Below are 21,943 nucleotides of genomic sequence, written 5' to 3'. Positions count from 1 at the left end.
AATCAGTACAGAATATCAATAAACTAAATGTTCTTCAAAATGAACAAAACTGACAAAACTTTAGATGAAGAACAAAACATTGAAATTACTAAAAGCAGAAGTGAAAATGGAGAAATTATCAGTTTATAGAAATAAAATGGATTATAAGAGTACTGTGAGCATTTGTACACCAACAATTGGATAACCTAGATGAATTGGACAAATTCCTAGAGAGACTAAACCTGCCAAGACTAAGTCACCAAAACTACAGACGAATATCTCTTATGATCGATTGATCTAGAAATCTTCAATAAAATATTAGCAAACAATTCATATTAAAGCGATTATACACCATGACCAAGAGTCATTTTTTTCTGGAATGCAAGGATGATTCACCCAAAAATTGATAAATGTGATATGCCACATCAAACAAAATGGGAAAAACAATCATCTTGATGCAGGAAAAGCATTTGACAAAATTTAACACCCTTTCATGAAAAAAACACTCAACAAAATAGGAATAGAAGGAAACTACCCTAACATAATAAAAGCGGTATGTGAAAAAACACAGCAGACAATGAAAGAAAGCTCTTCCTGGAAGATCAGGAACAAGTCAAGGATGGCTGCTTTTACCACTTCTGTTTAACATAGTATGGGAAGTTCTAGCCAGAGCAGTTAAGCAGTAAAAAGAAAAGGCCTTCGAATTGGAAATGAACAAGTAAAACATATGTTTGCAGATGATTTGATTTTATATGTAGAAAATCCTAAAGACCCCACAAAAAACTGTTTGGATCTGATTAATGAATTCTGCAAAGTAGCAGAATTCAAAGTCAACACAAAATCAGTTGCATTTCTGTACACAATGATCTGAAAAGGAAGTTACACAATAACTTCACTTACAGTAGCATTAAAAAGAATAAAATACTTAGGAATTAATTTAATCAAGGAGGTGAAGATTTGTACAATGAAAACTACAAAACACTGCTCAAAGAAGTTAAAAAATAAATGGAAACACATCCTGTGCTCATGGATGGGAAGACTTAATATTGTTAAAATATCAGTATTACCCAAAGTGATGTACAGATTCAATGCAATGCCTATCAAAATCCCAATGATATTTTTGCAGAAATAGGAAAGTCCTTCGTAAAACTCATATGGAATCTCAAGGGACCCTGAATAACCCAAAACAATTTTGAAAAATAAGGAAAACGCTGGAGGAGTTACACTTCTCGATTTCAAAACTGACCAGAAAACTACAGTAATCAAACACTGTGGTTCTGGCTGAGAAGCAGACTGACCGGCTAACAGAAATGAATCAGGAGCCCAGAAATAAACCCTTGCATTTGTGGTTAAATGACTCTTGACAAGGGTGCCAAGATCATTCAACAGGGAAAGGAATCTTCTCAACAGATGGTGCTAGGGAAACGGGATGTCCACACACAAAAGAATGACACTGGGCTCTTACCTCACGCCATATACTGACATTGGACCCTTACCTCACACATATACAGAATGTAACTGAAAATGGATCAAAGCTCTAAATGTAAGACTTAACCACTATAAAATTCTTTTTTTTTTTTTTTAAGATTTTATTTATTTATTTGACAGAGACACAGCGAGAGAGGGAACACAAGTAAGGGGAGTGGGAGAGGGAGAAACAGGCTTCCCGCAGAACAGGGAGCCTGATGCGGGACTCAATCCCAGGACCCCAGAGATCATGATCTGAGCTGAAGGCAGATGCTTAATGACTGAGCCACCCAGGCGCCCCTAACCACTATAAAATTCTTAAAAGAAAATATAGGTCAAAGGTTTAGGATGTTGGATTTGGCAATTATTTCTCAGATCTGACACAAAAGGCACAAAAAAGGAAAAAGATTTCATGAAAAATAAATGTCGCACAAATATACTCTCCATACAGTAAAAAAGCAACCCACAGAATGGGCAAAAATCATATATCTGATAACTAATCAATATTGAAAATATACAAAGAACGCCTACAAATCAACAACAACAACAAATGAACAACCCAATTAAAAAACAGGCAAAGGACTTGAATAGAAATCTCTCCAGAGTTGATATACAGAGGGCCAATAATCACATGAAAAGATGCGTAATATCACTTATCATCAGGGAAATGCAAATCAAAGCCACAGTGAGATACCACCTCACACCCATTAGGGTGGCTACTATTTAGAAAAAAGCAAAGAGGGGAGCCTGGCTGGCTCAGTTGGAAGAGCGTGTGACTCTTGATCTCAGGGTCGTGAGTTTGAGCCCCACATTGGGGGAAGTGTTTAAACACACAGACATACACAATATGAAAATTGTACCTAGAAGAAGTGATATCACGTCATTTGGAACCATATTTTCTGCTAAATATTCATGATAAAGATTGAAAAATTTTTTTGAAAAACTACAAAAAATCCAAGTATTGGCAAGGATATGGACGTGTTAAGTGAAATAAGCCAGTCACAAAAACACAAATCCTGTAGGATTACACTTACATGAGGTGCTTAGAGAAATCACCATCATAGACACAGTCCACTCCTCTGTTGTGTATTTTACCACAATAAAAAAATCTTAAGAAATGGGCGCCTGGGTGGCTCAGATGGTTAAGTGTCTGCCTTTGGCTCAGGTCATGATCCCAGGGTCCTGGGATCGAGTCCCGCATCGGGCTCCCTGCTCCTTGGGAGCCTGCTTCTCCCTCTGCTTCTCTATCTCTCTCTCTCTCCCTCTCTCTCTCCCTCTGTCTCTCATGAATAAATAAAATCTTTTTAAAAAAAATCTTAAGAAAAACGGGGGGAAATGTACAAATAGCTCTCATACAAAGATTAAAGAAAAAATTTCATCTTATTTATAGCACTTCTGAAAAATATACACAGGTCTGCAATCCCTTATCTGAAATCCTTAGGGTCTGAGACAGCACACTATACCAAAAACATTAATATTTACCAGTTAAGCACTTAAGTATTTACACTAAGTAGTTCAACTAGAGGAAGACCTTTGGGGGAAAAAAGGAGGTAATAATCATAATAATTGACATTCACGACTGACTGAGGCTTGATAATGTAGATTGTGCTTTCCATGGACAGCCTCATGTATTCCTCACAACAACCCCATGTTACGGATGAAGCTGCTGAGGTTCTGAGCTGCTACTGGCAGGTCTGGGATTGTCCGCCAGGACTGTAGCTCTGCTGTTGCTGATGCGTTCCTTGGGGCTGAGGCATTACAACGAGTGAGGGTGGTGGGGTCCCCTACCTTCTTCCTTGGGGCAGCATGTGTCCCTCCTCAAAGCCAAGGCATCAAGGCAGCTCCGTCCTTGCCAGCACTGGGTTTAGGAACGGGCACTTGGCCAATGGAAAGTGAGGGTGCAAGAGGAGAGGGTCCCCTTTCCTGCTTCTGGACACCGTGGCTTGGAGACATGCCTGGCAGATGGGAGACAGTGTGGGAAACCGCATGTCTGAGCCAAGAATGAACTTCCTTCACTCTCCTGCCCCTTTCCTCCTATTGGGTGAGATGAGGATCTTAAAACAAATTCACTTAATCCTGTTAAGGATCCATCTAAAAGCATCCTTACAATGAGAATTCCCTGACTGAAATCCAAATGTGGCAGGAAGCGGTGTTGGCTAACTCATCATTAGCCATTAATACCTCAATGGTAATGAGTCTGTCAGACAACCCACCTATCATCTGGGAGAGCAAAGCTTGAGCCAGAGGAATAGTAACAAAGTCTAACATTCCCTGGGGGCTTATGGCATTACTCAAAGCACTTCGGATTTACTTAGTCCTGGGAGGCAGGTGCCTTTGTCAAATTTATAATTGAGGACACTGAGGCAGAAGTCAGCCTGCAGTCCTCACTTCTCTGCTGCACCCCCTGATTTGTGGGCAGAGGGGCCCCTCACAAGGAGAAGCTCACACACCTGCCTCCTACAGCCAGGGGAGAGTGAGCTTGGTCACTGGGCCAGCCCCCTTGGGATTGGGAAAGGGCTCCCAACAAGGGGACGGGCCTGGGCAGAAGCCGGAACTGGGGAACCTCGCATCCAGTGTGCGTGTGGCCCACAGTCGGCAGGCTGCTTTCTAGCAATTTCCTCATTACCAAAAGGGGTTGTTGCCCTCACGTTTTCTCTGAGGTGCTTTCCAGTATGTGACGGTCAGTGTGTCATGGGCTGTATTTTTGCTCCAAGCACACATTGTACATGTGCATCACTAAAAAAAATGACCCAAAAAGTCATTCCAGACATAAAAGGAAAAAACCTCCCTGGTTCCCATAAGATTAAAGCCACACGGCCCTGCACATATTGAACACGTAAGTCTGTAACTTTCTGGAATGTCCTTCCTCATGATGATTTGGAACTCTACGTAAAAAGCTCCAAAGTTCCTTCCCCACAGCACTCCCTTCTTTGGGGAGATTGTATGTCCCTGGCCGCTGGCCTCACTTGGGCTCCAATAAAACGTTTTCTGTTTCTTTAAAATCTTTAAAAAGTGTGTTCATTTTGCATCAACAAACTCCTTCCCCCCTCTTCACCGCCTGTTAACTGGCACCCACCCTGTAAGACCGCACGTGCGCGTTTCTCATGGACCGTTCTGGATCGAGTGAGTCTGTTTCTCAGCTGTGGTCCTAGAGGCCTCCCGGCTCAGCTAAACCCCCCGGACTCATGCTGACAAGCAAAAACTCCCTTCCTCCCAAGGTCTTTCCCTAGAAGGGTTTTACTGCTAATTATTACGGGAAAACAAGGAATTAATACTTCTAAGTGCAAGGAATTAAGGACAACCATAAAGCGCTCAGGGTCTTGTAATCTGATTTCATTTCCATTTTCCTCGCAAATGTGTAAGAGAACCCCAGTCTCTCTCCTGCCTTCACGTTTATTGCGGGTGGACTCACCACCCTTCCCTTCCCTTCCGACGCAGCCTAAAGGGAAGGACGCGGGGACCCTTCCCAGCCCCAGACCCAGGCAGTGGACCTGCCCTGGCTTCAGGTGAAACTCGAGTCTGTGAGGACTGATTTCTACACCCACGGGATGTCAGTCTCACCCAGCTTCCGCCCAGAGCAAAGATCCGCGCCAGGGTCACCCTCACAACACAACCCACAGTTTCAGCTGGAGATCGGGACCGTTTCAGAGGGTTCAGGGGTCAGGCAGCTCAGACCCGGAGGGTACAATGGGTGGTCTGGATTTAGGATCTCCAGGTCAGAAGAGCCCGCCCTGGCCTGTGGTGTGGCGCCTTCCCCGCACTACTTGTGATATCGGCCCTGTAAAAATCCAGGCAGAGACCCCAACAAGGGGCTTCGCACCCGCAGGTTTTCTAGCCGGGGTTCCAGCCCGCGCCCCCTTTGCTGACGGTTCCGAAAGGCAGGAGAAAACGATTTCCTCGCTTGCTTTCTCTGAAGCAAGAAATTCGTGTTTTTCTATCAGCCTTACTTCCACATTCTGCTTCACAACCCGCGGAAGAACGTTTAGTGCTGTTTTCCTACCAAGAGCCTCAGCGCCAGACAGGCCTGCGCCGGGCGCTGCAACCCACCCGCAGGAAATTTGGGCTGCGGGCCCCCTCCGGCTGCCTCACTGCCCTGGGGTCTGAGAAGACTCCTTCCCGACCGCAGGCATCCCGACTGAAGTCTGCACTGGCTCAGAGCCGGTGGTCCCCGGCCGCTCGGCCCAGCACCCGCCGCAGACAAGCCGCGAGAGCTTCGGGTGGGCACAGCGGCTCCGGGGTCGCGGACTGGGCGGGGAAGGCCCGGGTGTGGGTCGGGGGCGGGGTCCTCGAGGGTGTGGCCGGAGGGACCCGGCGGCGGGGGGGGGGCCTGTGGGGGGGGCGATGCGGGCCTGCAGGTGTGTGGACGCAGCGGGCGGGGCGGGGCGTGCCAGGAGCCCCCGGCCAGGGCGCGGCGTGAGCTCTCTCCGGGCGGTTGGTGCTGGGGCCGCCGCGAGTCCTGCGAGAAGGTGCGGAGTGTCCCGCGGTGGAGCAGCCTCAGCTGTGCGGGGCCAGGGCTGGCCTGGAGTCGTCCCCGCCACACTGGCGGGAGATGGAGCCTTGCAAGGGTAAGGGGCTCGCCCCAGGGCACTAAGCCCTGGGCCTGGTCAGATTACAGGTGCGTCTGTTGCCCTGGCAGCGGTCCTGGACCCCCAGCGCGCGTCCACACTCGACCCTAGACCTTCGGAGGCGTAAAGGGGAAAGGCGAGCTGCTGGCATCAAGTCTTTGAACAATCTTTGCTTTCCTGAAAGCACAGACATGAAGTAAACAGGCCGAGAGTCCTGTGTGGGAGTGAGCTGGGGCGAGTGTGTCCATCCCTGTTGACCGCGCTTTGACACTGACAGGAAGAAGCCGGCCGCTCGCCCTGTAGGAACCTCCTTGCCTGGGGTCCAGTTCTCCCTTTTCACTGCTGGTCAGCCCAAGCGCAGGTGTGAATTGGGGGTGGGGACCCGTTGCACGGACCTGGAGGGGGAGGGACACGTGAGATGAGATAACCCCAAGCTTCCTGAACTCAATCCTCATTTTTTTTTAGTTTGGGAAAATTATAGTATTGGTGTCTGTGCATGTTTTAATTTTGCAGTTTTCTAAGGGGATGAGGGGTTGGCATTTATGTACCTTGTCTTAGGAACAAGGAACCTGAGAGGCAGCCAGGACTCATCAGCTGTTTCCCTTGAAAGGGAAACCATGTTAACTTAGCAACATCCCAGCCCATGGACACCAAGGTGAGTGCGTTGGGTAAACAGGAACGAGAGTGGACTTGGGCCCCACCCGGCAGCTCTCTCCAGTCCTTGGGAGCCTGGTCACCCCGAGCTGACGGGGCACTGGCTCTGCTGGTGGTCACCGCTGCTTTGGGAAGTTCATTAAAATTTCCTGAGCCCCGGCACTCATGAACTGATTCCCTAGTTAAATGAAAAAGTGGGAACGACTTCTCTCCACTGCATCCTTTTTAAAACGCCCCAGGAATTGCCACCCTTCTGAGAATCTGCCTTTACTTTTCTTGTCCTGTCTCTCCATCCTCATAAAGCCCGTCCGATCAGTGGCTCTCACAGTGAAGCATCCTGCTCAGCCCCCTGACACTCACAAGATGGGGCCTCCTACTCCTGCCAGATCTGAGCCAGCCCCCAGGGGTGGGGACGCACCTCAAGTCTGTGGGCCTCCACGTTGGCCTCAAGAGCCCACGATCCTCTGTCTTGCTCCTTCAGGGCCCTTTCCAGCTATGTAAAAGTTTGTGGGGACACTTTGAGTCATTTTCCTCAAGCTTCCCCAAGTGCAGCTTTTGTTTTCTTTTTTCTTTTTTTTTGGTTTGAGATTCATAGCTTCTGCACACCCTGAGGTTTCTGGGGTCCCTTCCAGGCTTGAGGCTCAGGGCTTGCCTACAGCAGGTGTAGGTAACACCAGACCAGATAAGCCTAGCAGGAAGCACTCCCTGAAATTTCTCCTTTTCTACCCAGCATCTAGGGATGTTAACTGCCGGGAGGAAGTCTGAAGTACTTTCAGCTTACCACCTGGACCCTTCCCCAGGGAGAGAGGCGCCCCCCCCCCCCCCGGCCCACCAAGGCCATGTCTAGAAACATGAGCTGGTTCGTGGAGGAACCTCTGCGTAGGTTCTGACAGAAGGGAGGCCTTTGTAGAGCTCTCAGAAGGAGAGCGTTGTGTCCGTGCACATTTTTATCTTGAACTATCTTTCTATCTGACTGGGAAATGGGGAGGACCCAGGGGTACAGCAGAATGGGGTATGAGGTCGTCCCAGGAACCCAGGGGAGAGCCGGGGGCGGTGGGGCGGCGTGGGGATGACAGGAAGTGTCCATGAATGCGCTGTGCGTTTCTTCACCTTCATGTGTACTTTACCTTTTATTGCTATTTACCGTCTAACGTTTGCATAAGTAGAGAGAATAGTTCAGGGCATCTGCATCTTCCCATCAGCCAGCTTTAACAGTGACCAACACCTGGCCACTCGTATCCACCACCACCCCACTCCCGTGTCCCTCGCCCTGAGCTGTTTCAGAGCAAATCCCAGACGTCCTAACATTTCACCTGTGATTCAGTGTGTCTGTAAAAGACAAGTTTAAACACATCATCACAGCTAAAATCTGGATGTACACATGCCTGTTTGTACAGACAGTGCTCATGTTTCCCTGAGTGTCCCTTATGTTTTAAACTTTTTTATTTATATGTTTTAAGTAAAAATTGTATGTATTTAAGCTGTACAATGTGACAATTTTATTACCTATGCATAGTGAAATGATTACCTCAGTCAAGCTAATTAATGGAAAATTTCCACATGTGGTTATCTCCCATGAGCCTTTTTTTTTTTTTTTAAGATTTTATTTATTTATTTGACAGACAGAGAACACAAGCAGGGGGAGAGGCAGAGAGAGAGAGGGAGAAGCAGGCTCCCTGGTAAGCGGGGAGCCCGATGCGGGGCTTGATCCCAGGACCCCAGGATCATGACCTGAGCCGAAGGTGTCCCTCCCATGAGGCTTTTAAAAGAGTTCATGTATGAGAATGGGATCCAAAAAAGGTTCAGATATTGCAGTTGGTTGATGCTTCTTAAGTTTCTTAATTTCTAAGTTCCCTATTTTTTAAATTGAAATTGACTTTGAAAAGGCCAGAGACGTGGCTTCTGGAACAACCCCTCTGATCTGGACTTTCTAGCATGACAGGAACGTTCTGGTCTGTGCTGTCCAGCCAGGCAGCCTCTAGCCGTCCTGAGCACTTGGAATGTGGCCAGTGTGCCTGAAGAACTGAATTTTCAGTTTTATCCTATTTAAGTAATTGAAACTTGAACACCACAGGTAAGCTGCCTCGTTGGACAGCACAGTTCTGGGGTTTCTCGTGTCCTCAATTTTGCTGCTGGCAGATTAAGGATGTTCTTTGAAGCAGGACTTGTGGCTGGGCAGGGTGCTGAGCATGAGGGAAAAGATGACAGAACAGGTTTCCTGAGCCTGGAGGGCAGAGGGGCCCTTTGCTGAGATGGGGGAGGCCAAGGAGGGACCCCACCAGGCATCTGTCCTCCCAGGACCAGGGGAGGCACGGGAGGCTCAGGGGTCCCTGCGGGTGGTAGCTGAGGCTCTGTGTTCCGAGTCGGAGGGGCTTAGGCTGGAAGCAGGGTCAGCAGCCTGCTGGGCAGTGCAGGTGATGCGGTCCGCTTGGGCCGTGGGTGCAGCAGGTGGTGTTGGGTGGATGCAAGCATCTGACCTGACGGGGGACTCGGATGGGGGCATGTAGCTGGGTGGTAAGGCTCTGGCCTCCCAGCCGGAGCTGAGGGAGAAGGAGAGACTAGACCAGCTCAGTGTGGACCTTGGGGCGGCAGTGACTGAGGGCAGAGTTGTGGCGTCCAGCACTTAAAGAGAAAGCCACCTTTGCCTCTACTCACAGCTCTTCTGACAACAACTGTTTGGGATTTTCCCCCACCAACCAACCCTGCAACTGTCTGAGCCATCTGGGAGTCTGGCTTCAGATCTGACCTTGACTGCTAGAACTAGTGCAGACCCTCAGACTGACCCCCAGTCGCACGTGGGGGGTGCGGGCTTGTCACGCCTACGGGTGACCAACCAGCTGAGACTCGGGGTTCCCACAGCCTGCTCCTGGCATATTCCATCCTTTGCTAGAGCTGCTCCTGCGCTACGTTTAGCGGCTTATCACGTTACGAAGAGCATGACAGACGCAGATGAACAGGCGAAGAGCCACACAGGGTGCGGTGCGCAGGGTCCCGAGCGTAGGGGCTGCCGTCCCCATGGAGTTGGGGTGGGCCGTCTGCCAGGATGTGGAAGCTCCCCGAGGCCTGGAGGGTGGGGGTGGGGCTGCAGGCTCCAGGCTTCGCTCTGGCCGGTCTCCGGTGACCAGACCCGCCCAGAAGCTGAGGCTCTGGGCTGGGGTCAGGCGGGGTTCATAGTGTAGATGAGGAGGAAAGGGATTGTTTGAACTTTGTGGAGAGAGTTGAGCCCCCTCTCCTGACCTGGGGATGTGGGGGCAGGAGCCCCACCCCAGGGTCCCCGACCGCGGCGTCTGCCAGAGCCAGGCTGGGTATAGCAGCAGAGTTCCGAGCCCGTCTTTGGTCAAGGCCCCTTGGGAATGCCTTGGGAGTCTGGCCTGCTCCTCCAAAAATACCCATAAACACCCAGCTTCAGGGGTCCCGGACCCAGGGCGCCAGGCCAAGAGGCTGGGGTGAAGCCAGGTGGGTCATGCTGGGGTTGCAGGAGGGCAAGCCCTGGGCAGGGGCTGGGGGCTCAGGGGAAATCATCGTCCTCAAGCTGTTTCCTGCTGCGTCTGGCCAGCCCGTGTTGCGCTGACACTGGGACCTCCACTTCTGGGTTGTGTGTGTGTGTGCCCCTCCCCAGCCCTCCGGTGGCCACCCAGCTCCCTGACAACCCGGTGGGGTTTTTTTTCTTCCTCTTTTGTGCGGCAGACGCGGGCGGCGTGTTCATCCCAAGAGGGAGAGCAGTCCCGAAGAGCAGTGGCTGTCCAGGCAGGTAGCTGGCAGGGGGTGCCCGCCCCTGTGGGGCTGCAGCACAGGGGTCCCCATGGGAGAGGGGTCCCCCGCCCTCTAGTGGTGAGCTTGGGCACAACTCCCACCTGAGTGCTCGCCTGCCCTCGGGGTGCTCGCTCCATAGAAGAAGCAGACTCGGTGGAGCTGAGCCATGGGGACCATGCCCTGGAGAAGAGCAAGATGAGATCGAGGGCCAGCTGCCATTTCAGATGGTCGTGGTGGGCACGGGATGGGGGCGGGCTCTGGGGCCACTTGTGGCGAAGGCCTTTGTCGGGGGTGTCCCAGGTAGGGGAGTCGTGACCACAAAGGCCCTGAGGTGGAATCACCGCAGTGCTGTGGCTGTGGTGCAGTGAGGCAGAGGTGGTGGGGGCAGGGTCTTGTTGGCATGGCCAGGACGCTGACCCGAGCGGCGGGACCGGTGGCTCTTTGGTGGTGGGATAGCATGGCAGTGTGGTTGCTCTGTGGAGAATCGGTCAGAAGTTCAGAAGCCGGATGACCTGCGGGAGCTTGACCAGGATGTGTAGGTGGTAAGCAGCTGGATTCTGGGTATATTGGCAGGTAGAGCTGGCTGGATCCCCGACAGAATGCAGAGGGTGTGAGTGTGCACAGGGAGTGCGGAGGGCCCCAGGCAGTGGGAGGACTGACCGACCGGTGCCCCCGTTTGCCTACATTCGCACTGTCTGGGCAGCCACTGGACGCCGTGAGCCCGGGCACCACGGGCACCACGTCCGTGATGTACCTGCTCCTGAGCAGCACAGCAGAAAGCAAGCCTCAAACTGGAGTTGCAGTTGTCAGGAGCCCTCTCTGGGGCATCCTGATTCGGCGGCCGGTTCATTGCAGTGGTTGAGGGAGTGATATTTTATATTTGGCCTTTACCCAGGATGATGCTTCTAATAAGTGATACTTTTAAAATGATTTAAATCTTCAGTGAAGCATTTAAAGTGTGGGACTTAGTACAGAAAGTTACTGGACAGTGGACTACCCTGAAGGGGATGTCCCGGAGGACTGAGGGCGCTGACCTGAGGCACTGGGGTGAGTCTGTTTGCTCGCAGAGAACCATGGGCATGTGTGCTCAGGATGTTTCGGCTTTATGCCTGATTGTTGTATGAGTGAGGGAGAGAGATGGGGAGAGAATCTCAAGCAGACTCCATGCCCAGTGTGGAGCTCCATCTCACAACTCTGAGATCGTGACCTGAGCCGAAGTCAAGATTTGGACCCTTACCTGACTGAGACCCCCAGGCGCCCCCGGAGCTGTGGTTTCAGAGGACTCTGTGATTGATTATTGGGTTACCCATGTCCAGCCGGCCACGTCCTTCCCCTCCCCGGTCCCATCCCAAATCACCGCAGTACCTGACAGTCACGTGTCTGCTTCGTTCTTGTACCTGGACACTTTAGAGGCCCAGCTGCAGGTCAGCTCCTAGCCAGCTGTCCTCCGTGACTTGGAAAAGGCCATGTTTGTTTGCAGTCCTTCATGTTCCCAAACGTTGAGCTCTGCAGGCTTGTGAATGTGAGTCTGCTCAGTTCCTCTCGTTCAGCTTGTCCTTGACGCAGGGCCTCCATCAGCTCTGAAGGACACTGAGCCACTGGCCCCTAAGTGGCCAAGGCTGTCGAGTTCGTGCCTTCTGTAGTGTGGGTGCGTCTGAATCACTTTGATTGTAGAACTGGATTGTAAAATGCAGCAAACATGGTGAGGGCCCATGAGACAAAAAGCAGAAGGGTTCTTGTGCCCTTTATGCCAGGAGAGCAGGGGAGCAGGCTCGTGGGTCAGCTTAATGAATGCACAAATGTCTGCAGTGACCAAGAATTAGCCGAAGTTCAGAGAATGGCTGGCAGAGACAGGGACCTGGGATGAAGGTTATGAGTATGACTTGGGAGAAGTGAGGCTACGTAAGGCTCTGAGCTGGAATCCTAAGGGTTGATGCATGAAGGTGTAGGCAGCACCCAACCCTGTGCTCATGCAGGGAGATAAGAGTAAGAGAAGGCTCTGGTTGTGTGCAGAACACTAGCACACAAACTGCATACAAACCAGATTCGGCAGCGTTAGGAGGAAGGCTTAGTTCATTTTTTTCTTTTTTCTTTTTTTTAAAAATATTTTATTTATTTATTTGTCAGAGAGAGAGAGCACACGAGCAGGGGGAGGGGCAGAGGCAGAGGGAGAAGCAGGTTCCTCACTGAGCAGGGAGCCCGATGTGGAGCTCGATCCCAGGACCCCGGGATCACGACATGAGCCGAAGGCAAACACTTCACCGACTGAGCCACCCAGGCGCCCCTTCTTTGTGTTTCTGTTTTCTATGATGATCCTCTACTACTTGGAACCTGGAGAAGGTGGAGAAGTGTGAGCACCAAACACTGGGCAATGGTGGGCGCTCCCCTGTGGGGCTGGACAAGAAGGACTGGCTGCAAGACGGAGGTGTGCTCCTGCCCCCAGAAGCGCAGTCCAGGGGTCAGTCATGACCCTGTGCACACGAGGGCCACAGAAATGCAGGAAGGGTCAGCCCAGCCCCCTCTGACAAGGCTGCCAGCCCTGAGTCCTGAGCCCCGAAGTCTGTGCAGACTGTGGAGTGTGGGAAGGCTGTTCGGCAGGTGGAAGGATGGGCCCAGAGCTCTGCACTATGCAGCTGCACCCGTCAGAGTGGCAGGTGCTGGGTGGGAAGGGCAGCCAGGGCCAGACTGGAGGGGTGAGGACCGCGAGGGGACCACCCAGGGCCCTGTGGCCAGAGGTGGGACCCACTGAGTCAGGCAGCTCCTCTCTTGCCGTGGCACCTTCGAGCTTGGTAACTATGGAAACCAACAAGATCTGTGTGGCTTTTGCTCTGGCCAAAGTTCTGAAAGTCAACATTTTAAAGACTATTTTTTTACATAATCCCCTTAGGATGGGAGATAGTTTCTTTTTACTTCTCTTTTATTATTTATTTGAAATCCATTTTGCTGTTGTATACCCTAGGATCTGGGAATGAGAAACCTAGATTTCCTGTAATGCAAACACGTGGCTTTTATGTTTCCTTCAGCTGCAGTGTGAGATATGTTGGCCTCTGGTGGAGAGTTGGTCAGCTCCTACTGACCAGTGACAACTGGGTGACAGACTGCTCATCTGTGAGGGGGGCGGGGTGACAGGCAGCCAAAGGGGAGGGGCTGGCTCAGGTAAGCTCATGGAGTGCGAGCTGTTTCACTTGGAGACATGAAGGTCTGGAGGGAGATGTGGGAAGCCCTGAGGGGATGTTTCTGCAGGATGAGATTCTGGAGGGGGTGGGGAAGAGAGGAGTCAGAGTTCTACTGTATGGCCTCATAGATTGTCTGAATTTTTCAATCAAGTATTGTTTTTATCATGTAAAAGAGTTCTGTGTGAGGGACGGTCTTGGGCATTGTTGTTTTTTAAATTAAATACATATTCATTTGACTAAAACTCAAATATTTAAAATGTTTTCCTCCTAGCAGAACATGCCATTCAAAAAAATCCACCATGTTATCACTTCATATGATTATCATCCAGGACACGACAATCCCATCCTTAGTGTGGTTGCGGGGATGCTGAAGTTGAGGAGTCCATGTTTGCACTCTGTGGTCACCATGGAAACCACAGGTGGATGTGTCCTTCCCTGCACCAACCTGACCCTTCCCCCAGTTCCAAAGTGGTCACTGTCTTCGTGGACCGACTTTCTGCCTCCCCGTGCCCTTGTCCTGGTCAGAGGCTCCCTGGAGCCTGTGGGGGTGGCCCAACCCTTGGACCTGCCCGTGCTGGCTGGAACAAGCCCCCTTGGCAGCCCCGGGTGATGACTGCTTAGGACAGGCAGCTCAAGGGCCTCTCGGGTGCCAGTGGTGGGCCTGGTCTAACTAGCAAATGCTTCAGGAGGTGACATAGTTAAAGAAAAGGAAACGGAATGTTTTTTTCCTGTTGGACAGGTAACAATGAAAATGTGTGCAAGTCAGAGAAAGACAAATATATGATCTCACTCATATGTGGAATTTAAGAATTAAAACAGATGAACATAGGGGAAGGGAGGGAAAAATAAAATAAGACAAGATCAGAGAGGGAGACAAACCATAAGACAAACCTCTTACCTCTAGGAAACAAGCTGAGGTTTGCTGGAGGGGAGTAGGTTGGGGAGATGGGGTTATTGGGGGATGGGCAGTAAGGAGGGCACATGATGTAACGAGCACTGGGTGTTGTATGTAAGTGATGAATCACTGAACTCTACCTCTGAAAATAATAATACACTATATATTAATTGATTTTAAGTAAAAAATGTATGAAATCACCTTTGTTGGTGATGTATTCTCCCACACTGAGGTGGTGAGTGGGATGCATGTGGGGCGTCCATATGGGAGGCAGCTTGCCAGTTGGCTGGAGTCACAAATGGCACGTGGGCATCTGCCCTGAAGAGGCCCGGGTCCTGGGATCCAGCCCCGTGTAGGGCTCTGTGCTGGGTGTGGAGTCTGCTTGGGATTCTCTCTCCCTCTTTCTCTGCCTGCCCCCACCACTTGCACAGTCTCTTTCTCTAAAAAAATAAAATAATAATAAAAAAACTAAGAGTCAAATCTAAAACTAGTATTAGTAAGAGCTAATATCCAGCCAGGGCTGAATTCTGTAAAAGAAAATGGATAGTTTCATAAAAACCACATGGAATTACAGCTGGAGGTTAGTGGGGAATTCCAAGTGCATCCTCCAAAAATGTGTGTGTGATCAGAAAAGTTTCTGCTTCTCTTGGTTTTCTAATAAGAACTGAGCAAAATACTCCTGTGTAAATGAACAGATGAATTTTTAAAAAAATTATCAGGAGTATCAAGAAATATGGTGGTATATTAGGTAACCTGGAATAAACATTTTTTCCTGATTTTGGGCTCATAGAAAAACTGTCAAAACCTCAAAAGAAATTCCATGCTTTGAAATTATGTTTTCCTCTTAAAGGACTCCTGTTTTGTGTTGTCAGAAATTGGCTGGCAAAGCAGCTAACCCTGAGCAAATTGTTTCTGTGGCTCCGGACATCTGTGGGGGGCAACAGCTAACACTGTGCGGGTTCTGGAGAGTGGAGTATGTGAACGTATTTCTTACCACAAATGTGTAATGTTCTCCATTGGCATTACAGTGAGCCAACCCCACTATTGTGGGGTCGAATATATAACTTTATTTTTTTTTTTTAAGATTTTATTTATTTATTTGACAGAGAGAGAGACAGCGAGAGAGAGAACACAAGCAGGGGGAGTGGGAGAGGGAGAAGCAGGCTTCCTGCAGAGCAGGGAGCCTGATGCAGAGCTTGATCCCAGGACCCTGGGACCATGACCTGAGCCGGAGGCAGACGCTTAACTGACTGAGCCACCCAGGTGCCCCCAAATATATAACTTTAAATACTTCAAAAGGTTAGTTCTGAAGATGGTAAAGTGTCACAAGACTAAAACTTTGTATTATGATATTGTGAACTTCCTAAGTCTTAAATTTATTTTTTAATTTTTTTAAATATTTGTTTTAGAGAGCATGCAAGTGGGGGGAGGGGCAGAGGGAGAGAGAGCATCTCCCGCAGACTCCATGCTGAGCATGGAGCCTGCAGCCTGGCTGGATCTCACGATCCTGAGATCACGTCCTGAGCTGAGACCAAGCGTCAGACGCTTAAGTGACTGAGCCACCCAGGCGCCCCCTAAGTTGTCAATTTAAATGAAAAGGTAAGAAGTTTGGTCTGAAACCTCTGGAAATATATCATGCAGCTGAGGGTTTGCGATTTTGATATCTGGCGTCTGGGGAAGCGTGCCAGAGGCAGGTGGAAACCAGACATTTGTGTTACACACTATTACTTATGGGCTGATGTTTTCTTGGAATGTGTCTCCTTTGGGTCGTGCCCGTGAGCTGCATGTTGTCCACACCTGCCTGTTGCTGTGCGTGCAGCATCTAGTCTGAGGTCTGCCCCGCCCCTGGCCCCTGTCTGGTCAGGTGAGGAGATGCAGAACCACAGTTCAGTTGCAGCTCTAAGCAGGAAGCACGCTGCTCCATCTGTCCTTCCTTCAAGATGGGTTGGAAGTGAAAACAGGAGCTTACATAATCCTCCCAACACTAGAGGATGATATATGTTGGCAAAGAAGTATGCGGAGATTTTGGATAGTGTTCTTTAGTAGTCCCCAAATTTAGAAAGTTGCTTAGAATATTCTTAGAATGGGAGAATTATGTGAGGATTGAGTTCTGGGATTTCTGAATGAAAACTTGTTCACTAAAATTATTAGGCGGGGATGAATGAGTCTGTAAGTTTTGTGTCTGAATGCTGGGGGAGGGTATCAGCAGACTCATTGTATCCACAAGGACGTCATGCTGGCTGTCTTCCAGTAATGCTGGGGGAGGGTATCAGCAGACTCATTGTATCCACAAGGACGTCATGCTGACTGTCTTCCAGTAATGCAGTCAGTGCAACATGACTTCTGTTCCCTGGGGGCCGCAGGCCATTTTGTCCCATCAGTCCTGGGCTCACTTGGCATTGGGTCGGCTCCATGCACAGGGAAGGCATTTACTGCCCTTTCCCTCCGGTGATCAGACGTGGGCCTCTAGTGCTTCCTACACACGGCTGCCCACCTCCTTTCTGATGGACGTTCCACAACAACTGCTGCTTAGATTTAGCCCTGCATACCTAGTGATCGTGGGACCTGTGACCAGTCTTCACCGATGAAAACCTTGTAATAGGAATGTCTGTATGGCTGAATCGGTCATACTTGGGCATGTGTCATTTTATTGTTTGTTATCTCAAACAAGAAAATGCACGTCTTTTCTGTTTTTTAAGTAGGCTCCATGTCCAGCATGGGGCTTGAACTCACAACCCTGAGATCATAAGAGTTGCATGCTCTACTGAGCCAGCCAGGTGCCCCAAAATGCATGTCTTTTGACACAAACCATTACTTTTGAGATGTTCCAATCTACATTTGGAATAGGTCTCTTAGAAAAAACTGGAAAATTTGGCTTTTCATAGATTTTTAGCAATTTTTCTTGATGACTCAGATTTTCTCTTTTGTTCATGAGGTGAGGTTTTCCTGATGCAGTGGCTTCTCGGCCTTACATACTTGCTTGGTTGCACGTGGCATGGATTGCATTTTTTTCCTTATTTCTGGTTAATGTACATCAAGGATGGCTTTTAGTGGCTCATCTGTAAGTGGCTTTTAGCATTGGAATGATGGCTTTCACAGAGATACACTTTTGTCTGCAGTGAAGCCTAGGCCATGGGGGGCACCCCCCCACCCCGATCTCCGTCCAACCTCCCTGGCCCAGTGAAAACTCAGTGCAAGGCCTGGAGTAGAGTCCACCTGCCAGGGAAGTGAGGGATACGGACAGCAAAAGCAATCCTAGAGGTGGATGGACAAACTGGTACAGTTTGTCCTTTCAGCGACCTTATCATATGACATCAAACAGGGCTGGCAATGATTCTCAACTGCCGTCTGCTGCTCCCAGCTACACCCTCGAGGGATGGCCTGCTCTTCACCCAGTAGGAGCTGCCAGCGGGTGTGCACCTGTGTTCCCGAGTGGCTAAGAATCGTGCTACAAACCTAACCCTTGCAAGGGGTGGACAGTATCTGTTCATATTTGTTATTTTGACCATTAGCCATGTACCAGGACAAGGCCAGAATAGATTTTCACTTATCATTTTGTAATTTGGAGTCAGATAAAGGACAGTAAAGCCCAAAGAGAAGACTAGGATAAAGTCACGGAAATAAAAAAGAAATGAACAGATTTCCACATACAATTACATTGCCTTGTCGGGGCTCCTGGGTGGCTCAGTCAGTTCAGCACTCGACTCTTGATTTTGGCTCAGGTCATGAGTCCAGGGTCCTGAGATCCAGCCCCGTGTCAGGCTCCACACTTGGTGCAGTGTCTGCTCGTCCCTCTCCCTTTGCTCATGCTCTCTGAGTAAATAAACAAATTGTGCAAAGAAGCTTGTGTGTGAAATGTGTAATGTTGGAGACAGATATGGGGAAATTGTTTTTATCTTAAAGGCTAAGTTTTGGGCCACCTGGGTGGCTCAGTCAGTTAAATGTCTGCCTTCAGCTCAGGTCATGGTCCCGGGGTCCTGGGATCGAGCCCCGCATCGGGCTCCCTGCTCAGTGGGGAGTCTGCTTCTCCCTCTCCCTCTGCCACTTCACGTGTTTGTGCTCTCGCTCTGTCAAATAAATAAAAATTTTTTTTTTAAAAAGGCTAAGTTTTAAGCTTGGTGCCTGAAGTATGGCGAGCATTCTGCTTTTATAGGAAAAGGAGTAAAATTTATTAAAACATGGCAATTATAATAAAGGACAAATTCTGAATTAGGTATTATACAGTTTTCTATACAAAATGTATACTTTGCATTTTTGTAAATGACTAATTTCCAAGGTTCCTGAAGGTCATTGTCCTCTCCATCTGATGTGTGTGCTGCAGAGCAGAGGTGGACGTGGATGCATCTGGGAATGTGTCATGTGGACACCACACACTGAGCTGAGGTTCAGAGTCTGAATTCTCAAAGTGAAACTCACCTATATTTTATTTTTAAATGAAATCATAAACTTCCCCCTAAATAATTCAGAAATCAGTTTTCTTGTGTTTTTTTAAAACAAACTCAAAGTGTGTTATATATAAATGGACAGAAATCACCCCCATTTCAACTGCTTAGAGCCAGCACTTTATAGAAGGAAAAGGTAAGTGGTGAAAAAGGCAGAACAGGGAGGTGGAGTGTCCAGGAAGTTAAAGCTATTGAAATCACAGTGGGTAGTTTTGAAAGCCTGCATCATGATGTAGGCAGGAAGAGAAGAGAGAATCTTGGAGGAGGAAGAATAAGGAGAAAGGGTTTGGTGACAAAGTCCCAATGTCATTTAGTGGTGGCTGTGAACTTGTACAAAACCCAGAAAATGAGGAAAAATTAGATATGGAGGAAGAAGATGACAAAAAATGAGATTGAGAAGAGTTTATTTATTTATTTATTTATTTTTTAAAAGATTTTTTTAATTTATTTATTCATGAGAGACAGAGAGAGAGAGAGGCAGAGGGAGAAGCAGGCTTGCCGCTGAGCAGGGAGCCCGATGCGGGACTCGATCCCAGGACCCTGGGATCATGACCTGAGCCGAAGGCAGACGCTTAACCATCTGAGCCACCCAGGCGCCCAAGATTGAGAAGAGTTTAGTGTGAACTTGTCTACACTGGGGTTTTGGGTGTTAACTGCTCCTTCAGTTCCCTCCTGTTTTCATTGTCCGGCAGGAGTCCTATCTACAGTCTGCCGTGGTGCTGAAGGCCAGCGATGAAGGGTGATTTGTGTGGAAAAACGGGAAGACCATGAGCATGGAGGCAGATGGCCTGTCTGTGCATGCTGTTGCTGGTGCGGATTTAGGTACCGTCTGGACCGGAGGTGCCCTTTCCTCATCTGTAAAATGAGACAGTATCTCTGAGATTGAATTTTGAGAATTAAATATTAATTCTTTTTACCTTCTCTACACTATATGACAAATGTGTGTTTTTTATTTTAGAAATCAGGCGTATATTGAATATAAACCAATTTTTAAAAAGATTTTATTTATTTATTTGAGAGAGAAAGCATGAGCAGGGTTGGGGGGGCAGTGGGCAGAAGGAAGAGCAGACTCCCTGCTGAGCAGGGAGCCTGATGCGGGGTTTGAGCCCAGGACCCCGAGATCATGACCCAAGCCAAAGGTAGACACTTAACTGACTGAGCCACCCAGGCACCCCAAGTATAAACCAATTTTAATTTTTTAATTTTTAATTTTAATTTTTTATTTAAATTAAATTAATTAACATATAGTGTATTATTAGTTTCAGGGGTAGAGTTCGGTGATTCATCAGTTGCATGTAACACCCAGTGCTCATTCCATCGTGTGCCTTCCTTCATGTCCTTCACCCAGTGACCCCATCCCCCACCCAACTCCCCTCCAGCAACCCTCAGTTTGTTTCCTATGATTAAGAGTCTCTAAACCAGGGCACCTGGGTGGCTCAGTTGGTTAAGCGACTGCCTTCGGCTCAGGTCATGATCCTGGAGTCCCGGGATCGAGTCCCACATCGGGCTCCCTGCTCAGCAGGGAGTCTGCTTCTCCCTCTGACCCTCTTCCCTCTCGTGCTCTCTATCTCTCATTCTCTCTCTTTCAAATAAATAAATAAAATCTTAAAAAAAAAAAAAAGAGTCTCTAAACCAGTTTTTAAATGGTGACTTTTTTCTCCTAAAAATATTTGTATCCCTCTTCTAAGAAAACCTTAAGAATACCACTAGGAGGCCAGCAATTCCAACTGTTTTGCTATTTTTCTGTTAAGGCACATGAATCTGGTTAAAACTGCTCATGAGACTGAACTTTGGAAGGCCTATGCAGAAGGAAATCACTGGAGGAAAGACTAGAAACATTAAAGAAAATGAGGTGAAACCAGTCTGAGTCTCTGTGCTTCTGTTAACTCCAGCTTGCCCTGCAGTTGGATGCTGGCTTGCTGTTTTCTCTCCTGCCAAAGGGGTAAGGCATCATTTTGCTTCTCTGTGGAGTGAAATGGAGACAGAAACAATTGATTCTTGTAATTCATGGTACTTATGTGCTATAAAGCTGCTGTCAATACTGAATTAGTGAATAGGAACCACTGCTCCTCAGGAAATACAGCATTAGGGTTCCTGCAAGCCTTGGTCACACCATTTTCAGCAACCAATCAATACAAAACTTTGTTTTATGGGTGTTTTTGTTTAAAGACACCCTATGTAATATACATTGCTAATTCATTAACGTTGAACTCACAGCCAGCAGTGCTCTAACACATCTGGAATGAAGCCCATCTAGCACATACATTTTCTCCCTAAGGAACCACCTTCTTGCACATAGCAACACTAACATAGACTTCAGCAGTATACTTGGAGATTTTTTTAAACAATGAAAACACCAAGAAAAGGCACAAAAATGCAGTAACAACAACAAGAAATGTGGCACTGAATGGACCACGGAAAGAACACGTTTACAGTATGAGCTGAAACAAGAAGGCAGAGCGCGGCCTGCTCAACCTCAGCAGCGTCAGGGTGCCTCAAGCCCTGAGGCTGGCCTCGTGTGGCAGATGGTGGGTGCTCAGAAGTGAGCCATTATTAGCAAAGGGTGTGAGGTTTGCAGGCATGACAGCTGCTGAGCTGGCTAATCCCTCTGGGGAACTAGGAGGGTGCTACTCCCTGAGTGGCTGCTTGGGGTGGCCCAAGAAAAATGAGCACTCAATACCTCACTGACAAAAAGCTTCTTTAGATAACAGCATGGTTTAACTTTCTACTCATAAGCAAAACAAACCCATCAAAGTTAGGCTACAAGGAGCAAGAGTGACTGCACTCTATTTCTCTAAATTTGCTTCTTCTCTTAACCTTGAGTCCGCTCTATACTTTTTAAGAACATCACATCACATCTTCCAGCTTAGTTTTGCTGTTATTTGTGATGCAGGTGTGAACAACTTGTTCTACATCTCTAAGCTATGAATGTCCACATGGTGCTTAGCTTCTCCCATCTAAGCCATCACTGCTGTTTTACTGAAACACTGGACAACTTTGGAACCTGTCTCC

The 21,943-nt window shown here is 48.6% G+C and overlaps 1 long non-coding RNA gene across 2 annotated transcripts; it reads left to right on the top strand.

The window, feature by feature from the left end:
• Window positions 1–5,277: 5,277 nt before the first annotated feature.
• On the top strand, window positions 5,278–20,789 carry LOC112814645 (uncharacterized). 2 transcript variants are annotated; one of them, XR_003205832.2, is made up of 5 exons: window positions 5,278–5,663; window positions 6,201–6,372; window positions 6,570–6,666; window positions 19,624–19,771; window positions 20,683–20,789. It is a non-coding gene; the product is annotated as an uncharacterized lncRNA (long non-coding RNA). The 2 variants fall into 2 exon arrangements; XR_003205833.2 differs by lacking the exon at window positions 5,278–5,663 and adding an exon at window positions 5,821–6,011.
• Window positions 20,790–21,943: the final 1,154 nt, after the last annotated feature.

This window comes from Callorhinus ursinus, unplaced genomic scaffold (assembly GCF_003265705.2).
Source record: "Callorhinus ursinus isolate GAN/ISIS: 27379988/994484 unplaced genomic scaffold, GSC_fseal_2.0 scaffold128, whole genome shotgun sequence".
NCBI lineage: Eukaryota > Metazoa > Chordata > Mammalia > Carnivora > Otariidae > Callorhinus > Callorhinus ursinus.
This window is presented reverse-complemented; position numbering and strand designations above follow the sequence as displayed.